The 15,261-nt window shown below is 42.2% G+C and overlaps 4 pseudogenes; all 4 read left to right on the forward strand.

The window, feature by feature from the left end:
• The first annotated feature begins 2,914 nt into the window (after nt 1-2,914).
• On the forward strand, nt 2,915-4,253 carry LOC104431223 (annotated as a pseudogene).
• A 3,014-nt stretch (nt 4,254-7,267) lies between these two features.
• LOC104431224 lies at nt 7,268-8,341 on the forward strand (annotated as a pseudogene).
• An 871-nt stretch (nt 8,342-9,212) lies between these two features.
• Nucleotides 9,213-11,240, forward strand: LOC104431225 (annotated as a pseudogene).
• Nucleotides 11,241-11,514: 274 nt separating this feature from the next.
• LOC120293657 lies at nt 11,515-14,830 on the forward strand (annotated as a pseudogene).
• The last annotated feature ends 431 nt before the right edge of the window (nt 14,831-15,261 follow it).

The raw sequence follows: 15,261 nt of genomic DNA on the forward strand, positions 1-15,261 counted from the left end.
ATAATGATTAATATCATAAAATTATCGGCCAGATCCATTGAGGATCAATTTATATCCACTTAGGCAATTTCTAAATTACTCCGGATGAATCTCTAGCGCCTCGGCGGGGGTCACCGCCCTTAGCAATGCACCGCTAAACCTGGAGACATCCGTTAGCATATGATCAATTGCAACATTGGCCATTCTGAAAGTCTCCCACCTGAATTTATTAGTAGCAACATTTAGTAATCATCATTCAGTTGAAATGATCCGATCCACGTGTAGTAAAAAATAATATAACTAACATTTTTATGGGGCTAATTCTCCAAAAAATTCTCAACTTTAGGTCCATTCTCAATTTTGTTCCATTTTTTTTTATTGTCTCATAAAAAATTCCCAACTTTTAGTCTAGTCTCGAGTGTACTTGCATGTTTCTAAATTGCCTCTGATTTTTTCACATGATCAACACCAGGACGTTGGTATTGTTTATTACAAGGTAAGGGTGTTGATGAAAATGCAGGTTCTAATAATGAACTTCTAATTGGTACTGGTCCATAATTTTGAATAAATTAGTGGCGATTTTTTTATGTGGTTAGATTTTGGATTATAGTGAAAGTTGGAGATTTTTTATGATACGAAAGCGAATATGGACAGAATCGGTGCTTAAACATATAATTTGGGGTTTATCAGGGAGTTGGGCCCGTTTTTATGGGGACAACGTTCAAAATAATAAGGACACGAAGGCAGAAATCTTTTTTTTTTTTTATCTTCTATTATTCAATAACAAGTGGCAGAAGTCTTTAAATGGTATAAGTAGCAAGATGAGGATCGTTCTTTAGTTATTCACCCCCTAATGCTCGAAACCCTGGGTGGGGTGGGATATTATATCTCACCCCAAAACTTCGCCCGAAAAGATTGGTATGTTCATGGAAATTAACCGAAGTAAAAATTGCGATGGTGCTGATTAGGTTGCTTAAAGAACCAAATCTAAATAGGGTTTACATGAACATCTATAGTATGGGACCTATTCCACTTGAGGTCCCGCGACCTCGATCGGTTGCCTGGGCTGCTCGAACACTGGGGTTGTCGGCTGGATCGTGTGAACCTAGGTGACGACTGCCTAGGTTCGAGCAACCCCAAGCACCGGTTGCCCGGTTTTGTGAAATTAAATCCCATTAAATTCATTAGATTATCTAGTGACGGCGTAGATTTGGTGTCAAGAACCACCATCAGATTTCAATAGATATGAAAGTAATTGCTTGAGCCAAATTAAGGTAAGTTGTTACCATGACATTACTACGGAAGTTACATTGGTGCGGCTTCGTGTTTTCCATGGAGAAATCTTAAAGTGTCACGGGTGGTGACATACAACCGATAGTAGTATATGAGAACCTCAGCGGTCAAATCAAAATTATAACTGCTTTCTCGGTTGATTTTACCTCCTTTGGCGGTTCCCATGGACGTAACTCCTAGGTCATATAAACTTGTTACAGCTCCATTTGAGCCAATAAAGAGTACAACCTCAATCCGCACACACGCCCTAAAATAATCCATGATTAGATTGGTTAGATTAAAACTATCTTTCTTTGATTATGGGTGTATTGTAAACACCCTTAATTTCATTTCTTCCCACGTGTAATGCTTTTAGTAGTATTTATGATAATAAATTTTGTGTTTGGATTTTACCAAAAAAAAAAAAAAAATTGTGTTTGGATGAAATTAATTACATCCCAAAATGTGTTTCGTGGAGGAATTTATAGTATGGGAGTAACTTCCAGAACGCCTATTATCATTAGGGAGTCCGCAGTTGTTGATTAAATTAATATTGTCAACCTAAATTACCGCCCCGGGGTGACATGTTCATTTCAGTGATCCGGCCCACCTGGTACTAAAACCAGCCAGTTCCCATTTATATTTTACCCATGCCGGTGGAATTTAAACAGGTAAATTCCACATGACCGATGACTGGTCCCTATAAATGAAAGACTTTGGTCACACACATGGTTCTCGAGAAGTGATGCTTTGAGGACTAATGTCTCATGATCTAACAAAATATAAACATTTTGTTCGTTATAAGTTTGAGAAAACCATATATTTAAGTTTCCCATGAAGATGGCGTGCCCGCATAACAAATCCAATATTCTTCAAGTGTAGGATGTCCTATGGCAAGTTCAAATCGTGGAAGGAATATTAAGTTACCATAAATGGAAATTCAGTTATGAGAGTTTCCATTTTTCCAAACTTGCTTGGAAGTTTGTCCCACGCGGAGAAACATATTTGGCAATTTCTCCTTGATCAAGTTTACGTGCTCATGAGATGGCCTTCGTCACCCCTTACGTTAATCCAAACACACCGCTTCTTTCATCACATGCTTTGCCGTAGCTGTGAGTTCCATGTGCCTGTCAAGCTTCAGGAAGTTCAAATGTGGAAGGAAGACCAAGTTACACGAATGCTGCACGACGGTCGCACGAATGTCGCACGACCGTCGCACAATCGCCGCACATCGTAGATCGTCACCGCAAGATTACCGACCATAGCCCACCAGCCACGGGTGGGGGCAATGGCTGGTGAGCTGTGGGCAGTGGTCATATGATGGTGGTTGGCAGCAATGGTCAACGATTGTGCGGCGTTTGGCGGTGGTTGTGCGGCGGTTGGCAACGGCAGGCTGCCGATGGATGGTGGCGATTGTCGGTCATCGGCGGCGGTTATTGCATTAAAATTTTGTAATGGCTTTCCTAGATAGTCTAGTTATCTCGAGAGTGATCTACCCAAAAAACATCCCTATAGGCGTGTCAATGAAATGTCCGATTAATTTAATTGAAAGTAGAAGTGAAAAATCTAGGATGTCACACACTCCCCCATCAAATCACACGCTTTGTCGTTTTAAAAGAGTTGAAACTGTGGTAGCTGTGATTTCCATCTTGTATATAAGTAGATGAACCTCGTCCCCTTCGCAAGTTAGTCCATCCAAAATCCCGCACTGTCTCCACACGACGCCGTCACCATAGACCAACCAACATGTCCAACTGGAATCTCACTACCGCCTTCCTCCTCCTCCTTGTTGCCATCACCACCACCACCACCATTGTCAATGCCGCCACCACCCCCTAGCACGAGGCCCTTGACCATGACCACGATGGTGGCAAGAGAGGTAATCCTCATTGCTTTTTTTTTCTTATTCATTTTTTTTAGCTTTTTATTTTGTCCAATAAATTCATTTGTGTATTAAAATTGTGAGGTTGTTACACCTGTTTGGTTACAGGAGCACTACTAGACCCGTATAACGGGCTTCTAGCTTCTTCGAACGTGAAAACTTCAAAGGCCAGCTTCATCGTGGCCTAGGACAATTATGGCTCCCACAAGACAATCAATGAGGCTATGGTTGCACTCCATACAATTGGTACAAAATGGTCCGAAAGAGTGGTAATATGTGAAAGTGGGAGTCTACAACGAGCAAGTAGATATTAGAGAGGACATGAAGAACATCATGTTGGTTGGCGATGGCATCGATCGAATTGTCGGTCACTAGCAGCAAAAATGTTCGAGATGGTTCCACCACCATGACTTGAGCTACGTTTGGTAAGATATTAAGCTCTCAAAATGTGACCAATTACTAGCCCACTAATCTAATAGCTCTTGATCTAATCTCTCAAAATTCATATAGCTGTCTCTGGGGAAGGTTTCTGGTCAAGGACATCACGTTTGACAATACCGTTGTTTCCCAAAAGGAACAAGCCGATGCACTTTTGGCCAGCTTGGAACAATCCGTGTTCTATCGGTGCAGCTTCAAGGCTTACCAGGACACACTTTATATGCACTCCAAACGACAGTTCTACTGCGACTGTCACATTTACAGCACCATCGACTTCATTTTAGGCAATTCTGCTGTTGTCTTCCAAAATTGCGACATCTTCATTAAGAGGTCGATGGACCAACAGGCCAACATGGTGATGGCTCAGGGTCGAGAAAATGAGGAGGGCAACATGGGGATTTCGATCCACATGTCGCGGATCGTCCTTGGCCCCGACTTCGAGCCGGTGAAGGGTTTGTTCAAGAGCTACCTAGAACGGCCATGGAAGAAGTACTCGAGGACAGTGATAATGAAGACGAATATTGATGGATTCAATGACTTAGAGGGATGGGACAAGTGGAATGGTGATTTCCTCACGACCCTATTTTACGGGGAGTACCTAAACTCGGGCCTCGGTGAGGCGATGGGGAGGAGGGTGAATTGGACAAGTTTCCACATCCTTTTAGAGTACTCAAGAAGTTGAGCCACTTTCGGTGAGAAGACTCAAAGGAGGAGATTTATGGATTCCCAAGACTGGCATACCGGTTTCATTTGATGTATGGCTGCATGACCGTCGCACGAATGCCGCACGACCATTGCACGACCGCTGCACGAATGCTGCACGATCGTTGCACGATTGCCGCACGATCGCATTTCGTTGCCGTAGGATTGCCTCCCACAACCCATTGGCCGCAGGTGGGGGCGGTGGCCGGTGAGCTGTGGGCAATGGTCTTATGGTGGCGGTTGGCAGCGATGGTCAATGATTGCGTGGCGTTTGGCGGTGGTTGTGCAATGTTGGCGACGGCAGGCTGTCGATGGACGGTGGCGGTCGTCGGCGTCTGGCGGCGGTTATTGCATTAAAATTTCGTAATGGCTTTCCTAGATAGTCTAGTTATCTCGAGAGTGATTAGCTCTAAGAACAGCCCTATAAGCGCGTCGATGAAATACCCAATTAATTTAATTTAAAGTAGAAGTGAAAAATTTAGGTAATGCTGGAAATGCCATCATGGACGGATTCTTATCCTTTTTTTAGAAGCTTGCTTTTGAAGTTCCAGCTAGGGAGGTAGCTTTACTTTTCCATACGATAGGAAAGCCTTTCATGGAGAATTACAGCACATGACAGTGACAATTGACATAGGAAATAAATCAAAAGGGGGGTGATTTTAATATTGGAAGGCCACTTAAGATGATAAGTACATTATGCTGAGCAATGTGGTTAGTTGTCGATATCATATCAGCCGTGCACTCAACACTTAAATGATCTTGTGTGAGCGAGTTGCTAAATGAATTCAATTCTTCTAATCGGTGATCGATCGAGTTAAATGAGTAGCATAATCAATCGATGATATAAGTGATTTGGTTGCTTTTTAATTTCAACTTTCCACGGCAGTGACCATACTCATAATTGCCAAATTGAATTGATTTAACAAATGCCTGAATACTCGTTAAGCATATTTGATATGAGATCATTTGATTTTTGATATGTATAAAAAATGGGGTTAATATCATCAAAATTCATAAATTGATACACTTGTGATCTCAAATTCTCTCAAATCGTACAACGGCGACAAATTCATTTTCCGTTAGTTTTCGTAATTTGTTAACGTCACATTACCGAATTTAATAACACACGGTAATTAGAAGATTTGTCAATTTGGAGTTTTATTCTCTGTTTATCAAAAGTTTGTTAATTTGTCATTATATTAATTTAATTTAACATAAATTAATGAATATATATATATTATTTCTTAAAGAAGTAAAGTTTAAATCTAAACTCTAATCTCCTTTCACGGGGTGACATGATTCTTTTTATTTTATATTGCTGCACCATTCATCCAAACTTGCTTCTTTTGCCTATTGCTTCTTTCTTTATTTTCTTGCAAAGATTCACCAGTTTTACCCCTCTCACTTACTTGCACCTTTTTTAAGGTTTGTGAATATGTCATTTATGGAAAGTAGTCCACCAAATTCATCCTTTGCCCTTACAATCATGGCCCCATCATCTCTTCGTTTTCTTTGCAAATTTTGGATGAAATCCTGAATTGTTAAATTCAATTAATTTAAAATTTCCGGTAAGATATATGAATCCACCAATTATATTGGATCATGAACCGATTGGACCAAATCCCTATAAATGAAAGACTTTGGTTTGGTTCACAGATGGTTGGATTAGATCGAGTGATGCTTTCATATCTCACTTTCACCTTAGTTAACAAAATATGAACATTTTGTTAAATTTGGTAGTATTTTGGAAAATAAATTTAAGTTTCCCATGAAGATGGATATGGATCGGGTCAAATAAATTTGACTTACAATAAAGGATGTCCTAAACAAGTTCAATGAATCCATTTGGGTAAAGAATATTAAGTTACCTAAATCAAACTCAGTTATTAAGTTACCATAAATGGAAATTCAGTTATGAGAGTTTCCATTTTTCCAAACTTGCTTGGAAGTTCGTCCCACGCGGAGAAACATATTTGGCAATTTCTCCTTGATCAAGTTTACGTGCTCATGAGATGGCCTTCGTCAACCCTTACGTTAATCCAAACACACCGCTTCTTTCATCACATGCTTTGCCGTAGCTGTGAGTTCCATGTGCCTATCAAGCTTCAGGAAGTTCAAATGTGGAAGGAAGACCAAGTTATCATGAATGGAAATCACAGCGACCACCGCACGAATGCCGCACGACCATTGCACGGATGCCGCACGACCGTCGCACAATCGCTGCACATCGTAGATCGTCACCGCAAGATTGCCGGCTATAGCCCACCGGCTGCGGGTGGGGGTAGTGGCCGGTGAGCTGTGGGCAGTGGTCCTACGATGGCGATTGGCAGCGATGGTCAACGATTGTGCGGCGTTTGGCGGTGGTTGTGCGGTCGTTGGCAACGGCAGGCTGCCGATGGACGGTGGCGATCGTCGGCGTCCGGTGGCGATTATTGCATTAAAATTCTGTAATGGCTTTCCTAGATAGTCTAGTTATCTCAAGAGTGATCTGATTTAAGAACAGCCCTATAGGCGCGTCGATGAAATGTCTGATTAATTTAATTGAAAGTAGAAGTGAAAAATCTAGGATGTCACACACTCTCCCATCAGAATCACACGCTTTGTCGTTTCAAAAGATTGAAACTGTGGTAGTTGTGATTTCCATCCTGTATATAAGTAGATGAATCTCGTGCCCTTCGCAAGTTAGTCCATCCAAAATCCCGCACTGTCTCCACACGACGCCGTCACCATAGACCAACCAACATGTCCAACTGGAATCTCACTACCGCCTTCCTCCTCCTCCTCGTTGCCATCACCACCACCACCACCTTTGTCAATGCCGCCACCACCCCCTAGCATGAGGCCCTTGACCATGACCACGATGGTGGCAAGAGAGGTAATCCATTGCTTTCTTTGTCTTATTCATTTTTTTTAGTTTTTTATTTTGTCCAATAAATTTATGTATTAAAACTGTGAGGTTGTTACTCCTGTTTGGTTACCGGAGCACTACCAAACATGTATGGCGGGCTTCTAGCATCTTCAAACACGAAAACTTCAAAGGCCAACTTCGTTGTGGCCAAGACAATTCTGGCTCCCACAAGACAATCAATGAGGCTATGGTTGCACTCCATACAATTGGTACAAAATGACCCGAAAGAGTGGTAACATGTGAAAGCGGGAGTCTACAACGAGCAAGTAGATATTAGAGAGGACGTGAAGAACATCATGTTGGTTGGCGATGGCATGGATCGAACTTTCATCACTGGCAGTAAAAAAGTTAGAGATGGTTCCACCACCATGACTTGAGCTACGTTTGGTAAGATATTAAGCTCTCAAAATGTGGCCAATTACTAGCCCACTAATATAATATCTTTCAATCTAATCTCTCAAAATTCATGCAGCTATATGTGAGGAAGGTTTCTGGTCAAGAGACATCACGTTTGAGAATACCGTTGGTCCCCAAAAGGAACAAGCCGTTGCACTTTTGGTCGGCTCGGAACAATCCGTGTTCTATCGATGCAGCTTCACGGCTTACCAAGACACACTTTATACACACTCCAAACGGCAGTTCTACCGTGACTGTCACATTTATGGCACCATCGACTTCATTTTTGGCAACTCGGCTATTGTTTTCCAAAATTGCGACATCTTCGTTAGGAGGTCGATGGACCAAAGGGCCATCATGGTGACGGCTCAAGGTCGAGAAAACGAGGAGGACAAGATGAGGATTTCGATCCACATGTCGTGGATCGTCCTTGCCCCCGACTTCGAGCCGATGAAGGGCTTGTTCAAGAGCTACCTACAACGGCCATGGAAGAAGTATTCGAGGACAGTGTAATGAAGACGAATATCGATGGATTCATTGACTCAGAGGGATGGGACAAGTGGAATGGTGATTTCCTCACGACTCTATTTTACGGGGAGTACCTAAACTCGGGCCTTGATGCGGCGATAGGGAGGAGGGTGAATTGGACAGGTTTCCACATCCTTTAGAGTCCTCAAGAAGCTGAGCCATTTTCGGTGAGAAGACTCATAGGAGGAGATTTATGGATTCCCAAGACCAGCATATCGGTTTCATTTGATGTATGACCACACGATCCGTTGCACAAATGCTATACGACCATTGCACGACCGCCGCACGAATGCCGCACGATCGTAGATCGTCGCCGCAAGATTGCTGCCCATAGCCCACCGGCCGCGGGTGGGGCAGTGGCCGGTGAGCTGTGGGCTATGAAGCACTGACATGGACATGCGACACGCGATACGACACGACATGACACGCCGACATGTTATTTCTTAAAAATAGAGAATTTCGACATGTTCCGACACGTTATATATTAAATATATTTATATAAATAAATAAATAAATAAATAAATAAATAAATAATAAAATAGCCTAGAAATTTACACGAAAAATATTAAATAATATTATTAATTATTTTAATTTGTTACAATAATACACAAAACTTAAAGGAAAAAAACATTGTTTCAAGAAAAATGCTGAAATGATATTTTTAAATTTATTTATTTATCATATATAGCATTTTTCATTACTTCTTTTCGTAGTAAAAGAATTTTTTAAAATAAAACAATTCTAAAAAAAACTGAAAAAAAAAAAATTGACCCCGTGCGTATATAATTATAGCAATTTTATTACTTCTTTTATTACTTCTTTTGTGTATATTTATATTTTGACCCTCAAGTATTAGAAATTTTTAAAATTGACCCCATGCGTGTCGGAATCGCGTGTCGGAATTCTGGACTCTTTTGTTGGAGCGTGTCGAAAAGAGTTGACCATGTGTCAGATTTTTCGATACTTGTTGACCGCGTGTTGGAGCGTGTCGGGACATGTCGGAGCATGTCGGGCATGTGTTGGAGTGTCGGACACGACACAAGGCTCCGGAGAGTGTCCGTGCTACATAGGCTGTGGGCAATGGTCCTGCGGTGGCGGTTGGCAACGATGGTCAACAATTGTGTGGCGTCTGTGCGGCGGTTGGTGACAGTAGGCTGCCGATGGACGGTGGCGATCGTTGGCAATTGGCAGCGGTTATTGCATTAAAATTCCGTAATGGCTTTCCCAAATAGTCTAGTTATCTCGAGAGTGATTAGCTCTAAGAATAGCCTTTAAGCGCGTTGATGAAATGCTCAATTAATTTAATTGAAAGCGGAAGTGAAAAACCTAGGATGTCACACACTCCCCCATCAAAATCACATGCTTTGCTGTTTCAAAAGATTGAAACTGTGGTAGCTGTGATTTCCATCTTGTATATAAGTAGATGAACCTCGTCCCCTTCACAAGTTATGCCATCCAAAATCCCGCACTGTCTCCACTCGACGTCGTCACCATAGACCAACCAACATGTCCAACAGGAATCCCACTATCATTTTCCTCCTCCTCCTTGTCGCCATCACCACCACCACCACCACCTTTGTCAATGCCACCACCACCCCCGAGCACGAGGCCCTTGACCATGACCATGATGGTGGCAAGAGGGGTAATCCATTGCTTTCTTTGTCTTATTAATTTATTTTAGCTTTTTATTTTGTCCAATAAATTCATTTATGTATTAAAATTGTGAGGTTGTTACTCCTGTTTGGTTATAGGAGCACTACCAGGCCCGTATAGCGGGCTTCTAGCATCTTGGAATGCAAAAACTTCAAAGGCCAACTTCATCGTTGGCTAGGACAATTCTGGTTCCCACAAGACAATTAATGAGGCTATGGTTGCACTCCATACAATTGGTACAAAATGGCCCGAAAGAGTCATAATATGTGAAAGCGTGAGTCTACAACGAGCAAGTAGATATTAGAGAGGACATGAAGAACATCATGTTCGTTGGCGATGGCATGGATCGAACTATTGTCACTAACAGCAAAAATGTTCAAGATGGTTCCCCCACCATGACTTGAGCTACGTTTGATAAGATATTAAGCTCTCAAAATGTGGCCAATTACTAGCCCACTAATATAATAGCTCTCAATCTAATCTCTCAAAATTCATGTAGCTGTCTGTGGGGAAGGTTTCTGGTCAAGAGACATCATGTTTGAGAATACCACTAGTCCCTAAAAGGAACAAGCTATTGCACTTTTGGTTGGCTCGGAACAATCCGTGTTCTATTGGTGTAGCTTCAAGGCTTACCGGGACACACTTTATACACACTCCAAACGGCAGTTCTATTGCAACTGTGACATTCACGGTACCATCGACTTCATTTTTGACAACTCAGCTATTGTCTTCTAGAATTGCGACATCTTCGTTAGGAGGCCGATGGACCAACAGGCCAACATGGTGACGGCTCAGGATCGAGGAAACGAGGAGGACAACATGGGGATTTTGATCCACATGTCGTAGATCGTCCTTGCCCCCGACTTCAAGCCGGTGAAGGGCTTGTTTAAGAGCTACCTAGGACGGCCGTGGAAGAAGTACTCGAGGACAGTGATAATGAAGATGAATATTGATGGATTCATTGACTCAAAGGGATGGAACAAGTGGAACGGTGATTTCCTCATGACCTTGTTTTACGGGGAGTACCTAAACTCGAGACCCGGTGCGGTGATGGGGAGGAGGGTGAATTGGACAAGTTTCCACATCCTTCAGAGTCCTCAAGAAGCTAAGCCATTTTTGGTAAGAAGACTCATAGGAGGAGATTTATGGATTCCCAAGACCGGCATATCGGTTTCATTTGATGTATGGCCGCACGACCATCGCACGAATGCCGCACGACCGTCACGATCATCGCACGAATGTCGCGCGACTGTCGCCACAGGATTGCCGCTCACAGCCCATCGGCTACGAGTGGGGGCGGTGGCTGGTGAGCAGTGGGCGGTGGTCCTGTGGCGGTGGTTGGCAATGATGGTCAATGATTGTGCGGCGTCTGGTGGTGGTTGTGTAGCGGTTGGTGACAGCAGGCTGCCAATGGACGGTGGCGGTCGTCGGCGTCTAGCGGCGGTTATTGCATTAAAATTTCGTAATGGCTTTCCCAAATAGTCTAGTTATCTCGAAAGTGATCAGCCCTAAGAACAGTCTTTAGGCACGTCGATGAAATGCTCGATTAATTTAATTGAAAGCAAAAGTGAAAAATTTAGGATGTCACACACTCCCCCATTAGAATCACATGCTTTGCCGTTTCAAAAGATTGAAACTATGGTAGCTATGATTTCCATCTTGTATATAAGTAGATGAACCTCGTCCCCTTTGCAAGTTACTCCATCCAAAATCCCGCACTATCTCCACTCAACGCCGTCACCATAGACCAACCAACATGTCCAACTGGAATCTCACTACCGCCTTCCTCCTCCTCCTCGTCGCCATCACCACCACCACCACCTTTGTCAATGCCGCCACCACCCCCAAGCACGAGGCCCTTGATCATGACCACAATGGTGGCAAGAGCAGTAATCCATTGCTTTCTTTGTCTTATTCAATTTTTTTAGCTTTTTATTTTGTCCAATAATTCATTTATGTATTAAAATTGTGAGGTTGTTACTCCTGTTTGGTTACCGGAGCACTACCAAACCTGTACAGCGGGCTTCTAGCATCTTCGAACGCGAAAACTTCAAAGGCCAACTTCATTGTGGCTAAGATAATTCTGGCTCCCACGAGACAATCAATGATGTTATGGTTGCACTCCATACAATTGGTACAAAATGGCCCAAAAGAGTGGTAACATGTGAAAGTAGGAGTCTACAATGAGCAGGTAGATATTAGAGAGGACATGAAGAACATCATGTTTGTTGGCGATGGCATGGATCGAACTGTCGTCACTAGCAGCAAAAATGTTAGAGATGGTTCCACCACCATGACTTAAGCTACGTTTAGTAAGATATTAAGCTCTCAAAATGTGGCTAATTACCAGCCCACTAATATAATATCTCTCAATCTAATATCTGAAAATTCATGCAGCTATCTGTGGGGAAGGTTTTTGGTTAAGAGACATCACGTTTGAGAATACCGTTGGTCCCCAAAAGGAACAAGCCATTGCACTTTTGGCCGGCTCGGAACAATCCGTGTTCTATTGGTGCAGCTTCAAGGCTTAGCAGGACACACTTTATATGCAATCCAAACGGCAGTTCTACCGCTATTGTCACATTTACGGCACCATCGACTTCAGTTTTGGCAATTTAGCTGTTGTCTTCCAGAATTGTGACACCTTTGTTAGGAGGCCGATGGACCAACAGGCCAACATGGTGACAGCTCAGGGTTGAGAAAACAAGGAGGACAACATGGGGATTTCGATCTACATGTCGCGGATCGTCCCTTGCCCTCGACATTGAGCCGGTGAAGGGCTTGTTCAAGAGCTACCTAGGACGGCCGTGGAAGAAGTACTCGAGGACAATGATAATGAAGACGAATATTGATGGATTCATTAACTTAGAGGGATGGGACAAGTGGAACGGTGATTTCCTCACGATCTTGTTTTACGGGGAGTACCTAAACTCGGGCTTCGGTGTGGCGGTCGTGCAACGGTCATGCGGCATTCGTGCGATGGTCGTGCGGCCACACATCAAATGAAATCGGTATGCCGATCTCGGGAATCCATAGGAGGAGGAGGCGGCCAATGAGCTATGGGCGGTGGTCCTGCGACGGCGGTTGGCAGCGATGGTCAACAATTGTGTGGCGTCTGGCGGCGGTGGTGCGGTGGTTGGTGATGGCAGGCTGTCGATGGACGGTGGCGGTCATCGACTGGTGGGTTATGGGTGGTGGCCAATGGGCTACGAGCGGCGGCAACCGTTGCTAGTCGTCCGCTGTTGACGGTGGCCTGGGTGGCATAAGGTGACGGTTGGTAGGCGGTTGGCGGTGGCTGCAACAAGGAAGAAGAACAAAAGGAAAATAGAAAAGAAAAATAAACTTATTTCTAGAAATTGTTCCCGGGAACAAGAAGCTAATTTTTTTTTTGTTTATTGTTTTTGTTCCAAATCTATTCCCCACCTATTTTTCTATTCTAGGGAATAAAAAAATAAGTTGGTGTTACCAAACAGATTTCTGTTCTTTTTTTTTTTTATGGGGAGCAAAAGAATAGAAATCGGGAGAAATATAAATGTTACCATGTAGGCCCTAGGTGGTTGTGGGTTGTTGGCTTAAATGGCTTTAAATTTGATTTAGGCTTTGATAGAGTGGGGCTCATCTAGGCTTACTGGACTTTGGTTTTTTTGTTAAGATGGGTTGGCCAAAATTTGGGTGCATAATACTTAGCTTAAGTTTATAATGGGCTTCGGGCTGGGCTTCTTCTTTTTTATCCATGGGGTTGCCGGACTAGGCTCCATTGATGAGCCCAGTCCAGTAGTGGACTTGGGTCCCTTTTTATATTATATTATATTAATATTAAAAAATTACTTCTTTTAGAAAAAATTTAAAATTTTCCTGCAATTTACTTCCTCTAAAAAATCAGAAAAAGCCTAAAAATAGAGCTTGAGTAGTTTTTTTTTTTTTTTTAAAGTGCAAAAATCTTTGATAAAAAGGTCATGCTCGAATTGAATAAACTCTTCAAGCTTTACGATAGGGTTTGGATTTTTTTTTTTTTTTTAAGATGAATGTTCTTGATTGCACATTTTCAATTTATTGATTATGATTTCTTTTCAACCTAGTCAAGATTAGCATTTTTCTTGTTTCTTAGTGTTAGATTCTTGTTTTTCCTTGCAATTTATTCAATGCTTCCTTGATTGCTGATTGTTATTTGAATTATTATGCACTTGCATAATATTTAAGGGAGATAAGTAATGTAGTGGCACTAGAACTAGTCAGCCTACAACATGACATTTGCAGAAAGAGGTCATTCGCAAGGCATTGGACATTGGGTAATTCTCATACAGTTTAGGGATGAAAGAAACCTTAGTGATAGACTTAAATGAGAGGGCTAGAAATTTTTCAAATATAATAGTAGTTGCATAGAAAACTGATATGTAAGAATCCGTTATTGGCACTTCAGACACAGATTTATAAATTAAGAAAAGAAAAATATTTTAGAACTAAAAACAGATAAAAGTCTTGTAATGTCATTTATGCGAGATTCCTAGTCTTGCCCAAATTAACACTCTTTCCTATGAGTTCTGCAAAATCCGCATGCAGTTGCAATCTATACCTGTTAATCCTGGCTGTGCATCTAGTGAACGTCGGACGAAATGTAACGTGAATATGCAAGAGCTAGTTGATAGTCTAGTTAAACTCATATCTGACTTGCTTCTTTGCTAAGGAGTCATGGTAGTTCCAAGATGCTTTTGCTTGCATAGATCTTATTCAGACCGTCTTTCTGAATATGATCTTATATTTGTCTGTTTAGGTATAGAGAATCAAGAAAAAAGAAACACAAGAAGGCCACTGATAAGGGTGACATGGACTTTCCTGGACATGAGAAGGTCAAATCTGGAGACATTGCGGAAGCTCCGCCCAAATTGGCCGCGATCCCTAAGGTAGTATTCTATGTTCTGTGGTCCATTGATCCATTGAGTAATGTTGCAGATTTCGAAAATAGTTATTTCGTTCCCGCGTACCCAGTTAATTCTTTGCATGTTGATCTGGGTGAAGGCATTGAAGAACCCACAAAATGCATCCCGTTAGCGACTTCATTTACAGGCCATTGAGGCGTACAGAAAATCGCAGAGGATGGGCATCCCGGCCCGGCAACCAACTTCCTTGAATACTAGGCTCTACATTATCATTGTGACCTCTTCTTTCAGGACTATATATTGGCCACATGTTTTGGGGTGATTTATGATGGTATTCTGTTTTCTTCCTATAAATTTAATGTACTATTAGTTTTGATATATCCAGTTGTTGTCATAGGATGTCTCATTGCTTTTATCATAGGAGGAACCATTCTTCTTTCCCTTATCTTGTAGACATATAACGAGGTGCTTTAGTTATACATAACAGGAAAACTTGTTCTCAGTATATAGAATTAAGAAAAGGTCCGGCTCAGCAGACGCCAATGAGCTGATTAACATATTGGTATGGCAATGACATCATGAAGTGCTGCATGAAGTTCTGCATGGCTAATTATTAGATGAGCTTC

The sequence above is a fragment of the Eucalyptus grandis genome, chromosome 5, assembly GCF_016545825.1.
Source record: "Eucalyptus grandis isolate ANBG69807.140 chromosome 5, ASM1654582v1, whole genome shotgun sequence".
NCBI lineage: Eukaryota > Viridiplantae > Streptophyta > Magnoliopsida > Myrtales > Myrtaceae > Eucalyptus > Eucalyptus grandis.